This window comes from Oncorhynchus mykiss, chromosome 18 (assembly GCF_013265735.2).
Source record: "Oncorhynchus mykiss isolate Arlee chromosome 18, USDA_OmykA_1.1, whole genome shotgun sequence".
Lineage (NCBI taxonomy): Eukaryota > Metazoa > Chordata > Actinopteri > Salmoniformes > Salmonidae > Oncorhynchus > Oncorhynchus mykiss.
In genome coordinates this window covers 18,611,406-18,617,309 of record NC_048582.1, presented here as the reverse complement: position 1 = coordinate 18,617,309, position 5,904 = coordinate 18,611,406, and the positions used below count along the sequence as shown (strand labels likewise).

General features: G+C 44.4%; 1 protein-coding gene across 1 annotated transcript in view; it reads left to right on the top strand.

Moving 5' to 3' along the window:
• Nucleotides 1-263: 263 nt before the first annotated feature.
• LOC110495729 (protein FAM163A) overlaps nt 264-5,904 on the top strand; it is a 12,450-nt gene continuing 6,809 nt past the window's right edge. Inside the window, exon 1 of the mRNA XM_036952139.1 lies at nt 264-2,498. The gene's annotated coding sequence lies outside the window, so the exon portion shown is untranslated. The remainder of the gene's footprint in view (nt 2,499-5,904) is intronic.

Here is a 5,904-nt window from a genome sequence, read left to right as displayed (position 1 = left end):
TGGCTAGTGATACATGTATTACATAAAGATGCAGTAGATGATATAGAGTACAGTATATATGTATACAAATGAGATAAATAATGTAGGGTATGTGAACACTATATTAAGTAGCACTGTTTAAAGTGGCTAGTGATATATTTTACCACTGTTGTGTCGTCGCTACTTTTATAGCCTCGCTACTGTATATAGCCTGTCTTTTTACTGATGTTTTATTTCTTTACTTACCTATTGTTCACCTAATACCTTTTTGTCACTATTGGTTAGAGCCTGTAAGTCAGCATTTCACTGTAAGGTCTACCTGTTGTATTCAGCTCACGTGACAAATAAACTTTAATTTGATATGCTAGCCAGCAGATAAAACAAGACATTAGGGACAATTGAACCAAATATCACAAAATTACTGCATCTATAAAGACCTTAAAAACAGGTTCATGAAGGTACACTGTATTTAGATGGAGACTCACAGAAGTAATCTTCGTCTCTCAGCTCCTCTTCCTCAGTAGAGCTGACTCTGGCTCTGCTGCGAAGGTTCAAGTCCGCCTTCATCACAATAGTCATGGCCTCATAGAGATATATAGTACCTATAACCAGCATGGCCAAGTGGTTCCTCTTCATGTTTCTGTAGGCTTTTTCTCCCATTCGGCCAAACTGGTCCATTTGCTCTGGAAAAATACACCATCTCCTCACAGTCATCCTAAGAGTTAGCACAAGACAGGTGTGCACACAGACACAAAGAGCAGGGCCTAATTAACTTAATAAGCACCAAGACATCTGAGCACCAAGACATCTGAAAACAAATTGACGTTGGTGCTACATGTTAAAGTTAGGCCTACTGTTGTCCACGTCATCGCTAGAACTCACCTCTCCACTGGTGTAGCACGTGTTCGCCTATCTGTCCTCCGCTGCCTAATAAAGTCCAAACAAACGCAAGTTGAAGCTGGTATTTTACCCGTTGCACTGAATTGCTAAAATCACGTAAAACAAAAAGCATAGATAGGCCTACTACTGTTGGTCTACCTCCCCAGCCCAGGCAAACATTTGGGATGTTTTTCTCCCCAACGTTCTGAGAGATATAGCCCACATTTCTGTGGATAAGGCCTAGGACTAGAAAACTCGTGCAAGCAGTAAGACAATTCGAATTGAAAGTTATCGTTGACTGTCTTTCTAACACTGTAATAACATACGTTTTCTCATATGTTTGGGTGGTGGGTGCCAAGGGATGGCCCAACAGAAGTTTTCTTAATATGTACTTTTCTTGGCAATACAATTGAGCCCTGCAGGTCAGTGACGTAAGCCTAGATTATGATTTAACGTTTTCATAACGGGCTCTAACCCCCATCCTCTGGTGTAGGATAGATGTGGTTGTCCCTGGAAGCTGATCTGAGGCCAGTTTGAAGTTAGAATGAGCGGTTTAAAGTTAAAATGAGAGGTTTGGTAATCTGATCCCACATCAGCAGAATCCACCCAGGGCGCCGTTAGATACCCATACAGTAACACATCGCATATCGCAGGCTGTTGCGTTTTCTCGGAGGGAGTAGCACTACGCGTAACAGTAGCCATTCTCCCCAACCTACCAGTCTCAGGGGTGTGATGGATAAAGCCTCGCCGACCACAGACAATATCTGCCCGTATCGATGTCTCTGTGTCCCTACCGACACCATCTGGGACATGCCATGAGAAATCAACTGGGTTATTTCTCACGCCGTCTCAATACAGGTGAAAGTGTGGAAACAAGGAATAACGAAAAAGTAGGGTAACACGAGAGTTCGGTTATAGCGCGAATTGACTGCAAGCTGCTGGGTCGAACAGGGCAAAGGACTTGTGCTGTCGAAGTAAAGCATCGGGCAACGGTGTAATACAGTAGGCTAGTTAGTGCGCCATTGACAATCACACCATCACACCGAAAGTGTTTAGGTGAATATCCCAATCACAGGTTTGTGAAATACCAGGATACGGGTTTATCTGGCAGGTACGTTTAAAAAATATATATTATTACAATAATTGGTCCTGTGTTTCCCGCGGTGTGTGATTACATTAACTGTCACTATTACTAGTTGTTATTAACGCATTTCCTATAATGTCACTGTAGCCGCTGTTATGTTTAAGAATACCTTGGCATCACTGACCCAACTGTCTCAGTTATGTCCTTAGATGAGTGCCAGTAGTGTTTTCAGTTTAATGGTAGTGTAGGTCTAGATCCAGGAAACTATTACATCTGCATAACGGCATGGTTTGTGGGGTACAATTAATGTGATAGGAAGGGAAGAACGCACAGAAACACTGTTTTGAACGCGTCCTTAATTCAAAGGCAAAGTTGCAAGACTGTTGAAGACCAGTAGTGTTCCAGTATGTCTGTGCTCATGTCTCAACCGTTCTGACAATGTTTACATTGACCTGTGCTGTGCTGATGAACTCATGTCTCTCTTCCCAGGGGACTGTGAGGTGCGCATCCACCCCTGACCTACAGGATGCCATCCTCCTGGTGCTGATTTACACAGGTGAGATCTGTGTGTGTGTGTGTGTGTGTGTGTGTGTGTGTGTGTGTGTGTGTGTGTGTAATGTTGAAAACAGTTCGAAAACAGTTCAAAAGCAGTGTACAAACAGTACTTCCAGTGACTTTCAGGTCCAGGTTGCAAAAGCAAAAGTCATGAATAAGATACCCAGTGTTGAATAGGTACCCAGTGTTGAATAGGTACCCAGTGTTGAATAGATAGACTTCTGTTTAGTGCAACTTTTCAACCCAAAGATCTCCATCAGGTAGACAGCATAAACAGTAGAACACTATGACTCTGCAACATATGTTTTTGGATTATGACAAGGTAAGAAAGATGTACTGAGCTAGTTCAGGTATTTCTCAGTTGTATTTGTATCACTAAATTGTTGCATATAGCACCTTTAACGCAATAAAGTATAAACTCCAAACACTAGGACATATAGTTACAGTCTATTGGCAGTCACTGAAGACCAGGTGTGACTGAATTCCCTGTAGACTTTTCTCTCTCCTTTCCTCCTCCTCTTCTGCCATTGTTCATTTCTGCAAGTGGTGCAGCTGTCCTAGACACACACACATACTGACACACACGCTCACACAGAGATTAGGAATGAGGTTGTATCTCTATTTACATGAGAGGAGAGTGCTTTCAGAAGAGGAGAGAAGAGAGGGAGAGAGGGAGAGTCTCGCCTTGACTACCTGGCTAAATTGTCCCCTGATGGAAAAATATTGTTGCAGGAATGATTTTTGAATAATTGAACGTCCAGGGCTTTAAAATTGCAGGCTCACTGAGATTTATTCCTGTGAAAAGTTAGAAGCCACACACACACACACACACACACACACACACACACACACACACACACACACACACACACAACACAACGAAATATTAATATAATTATATTTAAAAGAAGATATATCGAGAATCTACTACGATATTACAAGTCTCCTCTCTTCCCCTCTCCTCTTTTCACTTCTCCTCTTTTCTCCTCTCCTCTCTCCTCCTCTCCTCTCCTCTCCTCTCCTCTTTTCACCTCTCCTCTCCTCTTTTCAGTTCTCCTCTCTTCTTCTCCTCTTTTCTCGTCTCCTCTCCTCTCCTCTTTTCTCCTCTCGTCTCCTCTCCTCTCCTCTTTTCACCTCTCCTCTCCTCTTTTCAGTTCTCCTCTCTTCTTCTCTCCTCTTTTCTCCTCTTTTCAGTTCTCCTCTCTTCTTCCCTCCTCTTTTCTCCTCTCCTCTCCTCTCCTCTCCTCTTTTCTCCTCTCCTCTCCTCTTTTCAGTTCTCCTCTCTTCTTCTCTCCTCTTTTCTCCTCTTTTCAGTTCTCCTCTCTTCTTCTCTCCTCTTTTCTCCTCTCCTCTCCTCTCCTCTTTTCACCTCTCCTCTTCTCTCCTCTTTTCTCCTCTCCTCTTTTCACTTCTCCTCTCCTCTCTTCTCCTCTTCTCTCCTCTCCTCTTTTCACCTCTCCTCTCCTCTCCTCTCCTGAATTCCCTGTAGACTATTTTACGTAGGTAATATAGTGATCCTGTTTTTCACCTCTCTTCTCCTCTTCTCTTCTGTTTTCTCCTCTCCTCTTTTCTCCTCTCCTCTTTTCACCTCTCCTCTTTTCTCCTCTCCTCTCTTCTCCTCTCCTCTCTTCTCCTTTCCTCTTTTCACCTCTCCTCTCCTCTTTTCTCCTCTCCTCTCCACTTTTCTCCTCTCCTCTTTTCTCCTCTCCTCTCTTCTCCTCTCCTCTCTTCTCCTCTTCTCTCCTCTCCTCTTTTCACCTCTCCTCTCCTCTCTTCTCCTATCCTCTCTTCTCCTCTCTTCTCCTCTCCTCTCTTCACCTCTCCTCTTTTCTCCTCTCCTCTTTTCACCTCTCCTCTTCTCTCATCTCTTCTCCTCTCCTCTCCTCTCCTCTCCTCTCCTCTCCTCTCCTCTCCTGAATTCCCTGTAGACTATTTTACGTAGGTAATATAGTGATCCTGTTTTTCACCTCTCTTCTCCTCTCTTCTTCTCTTCTCTTTTCTCCTCTCCTCTTTTCTCCTCTCCTCTTTTTACTTCTCCTCTCTTATCATCACCTCTTTTCTCCTCTCCTCTTTTCTCCTCTCCTCTTTTCACTTCTCCTCTCTTCTCCTCTCCTCTTTTCTCCTCTCCTCTCCTCTCCTCTTTTCTCCTCTCCTCTTTTCACCTCTCCTCTCCTCTGTTCTCCTCTCCTCTCCACTTTTATCCTCTCCTCTTTTCTCCTCTCCTCTCTTCTCCTCTCCTCTCTTCTCCTCTTCTCTCCTCTCCTCTTTTCACCTCTCCTCTCTTCTCATATCTTCTCCTCCCCTCTCTTCACCTCTCCTCTCCTCTTTTCTCCTCTCCTCTTTTCACCTCTCCTCTCCTCTCCTCTCCTCTCCTCTCCTCTCCTGAATTCCCTGTAGACTATTTTACGTAGGTAATATAGTGATCCTGTTTTTCACCTCTCTTCTCCTCTCTTCTTCTCTTCTCTTTTCTCCTCTCCTCTTTTCTCCTCTCCTCTTTTTACTTCTCCTCTCTTATCCTCTCCTCTTTTCTCCTCTCCTCTTTTCTCCTCTCCTCTTTTCACTTCTCCTCTCTTCTCCTCTCCTCTTTTCTCCTCTCCTCTCCTCTTTTCTCCTCTCCTCTTTTCAACTCTCCTCTTTTCTCCTCTCCTCTTTTCACCTCACCTCTCCTCTCTTCTCCTCTTTTCTCCTCTCCTCTCTTCTCCTCTTTTCTCCTCTCCTCTTTTCACCTCACCTCTCCTCTCTTCTCCTATCCTCTCTTCACCTCTCCTCTCTCCTCTTTTCTCCTCTCCTCTTTTCACCTCTCCTCTTTTCTCCTCTCCTCTCTTCTCCTCTCCTCTCTTCTCCTCTTCTCTCCTCTCCTCTTTTCACCTCTCCTCTCCTCTCTTCTCCTATCCTCTCTTCACCTCTCCTCTCCTCTTTTCTCCTCTCCTCTTTTCTCCTCTCCTCTCCTCTCCTCTCTTCTCCTCTCCTCTTTTCTCCTCTTTTCACCTCACCTCTCCTCTCTTCTCCTATCCTCTCTTCACCTCTCCTCTCTCCTCTTTTCTCCTCTCCTCTTTTCTCCTCTCCTCTCTTCACCTCTCCTCCTCTTTTCTCCTCTCCTCTTTTCTCCTCTCCTCTTTTCTCCTCTCCTCTCCTCTCTTCTCCTCTTTTCTCCTCTCCTCTCCTCTCCTCTCCTCTCCTGAATTCCCTGTAGACTATTTTACGTAGGTAATATAGTGATCCTGTTTTCACCTCTCCTCTCCTCTCTTCTCTTCTCTTCTCTTCTCTTCTCCTCTCCTCTCCTCTCCTCTCCTCTCCTCTCCTCTCCTCTCCTCTCTTCTCTTCTCTTCTCTTCTCTTCTTTTCTCTTCTCTTCTCCTCTCCTCTCCTCTCCTCTCCTGAATTCCCTGTAGACTATTTTACATAGGT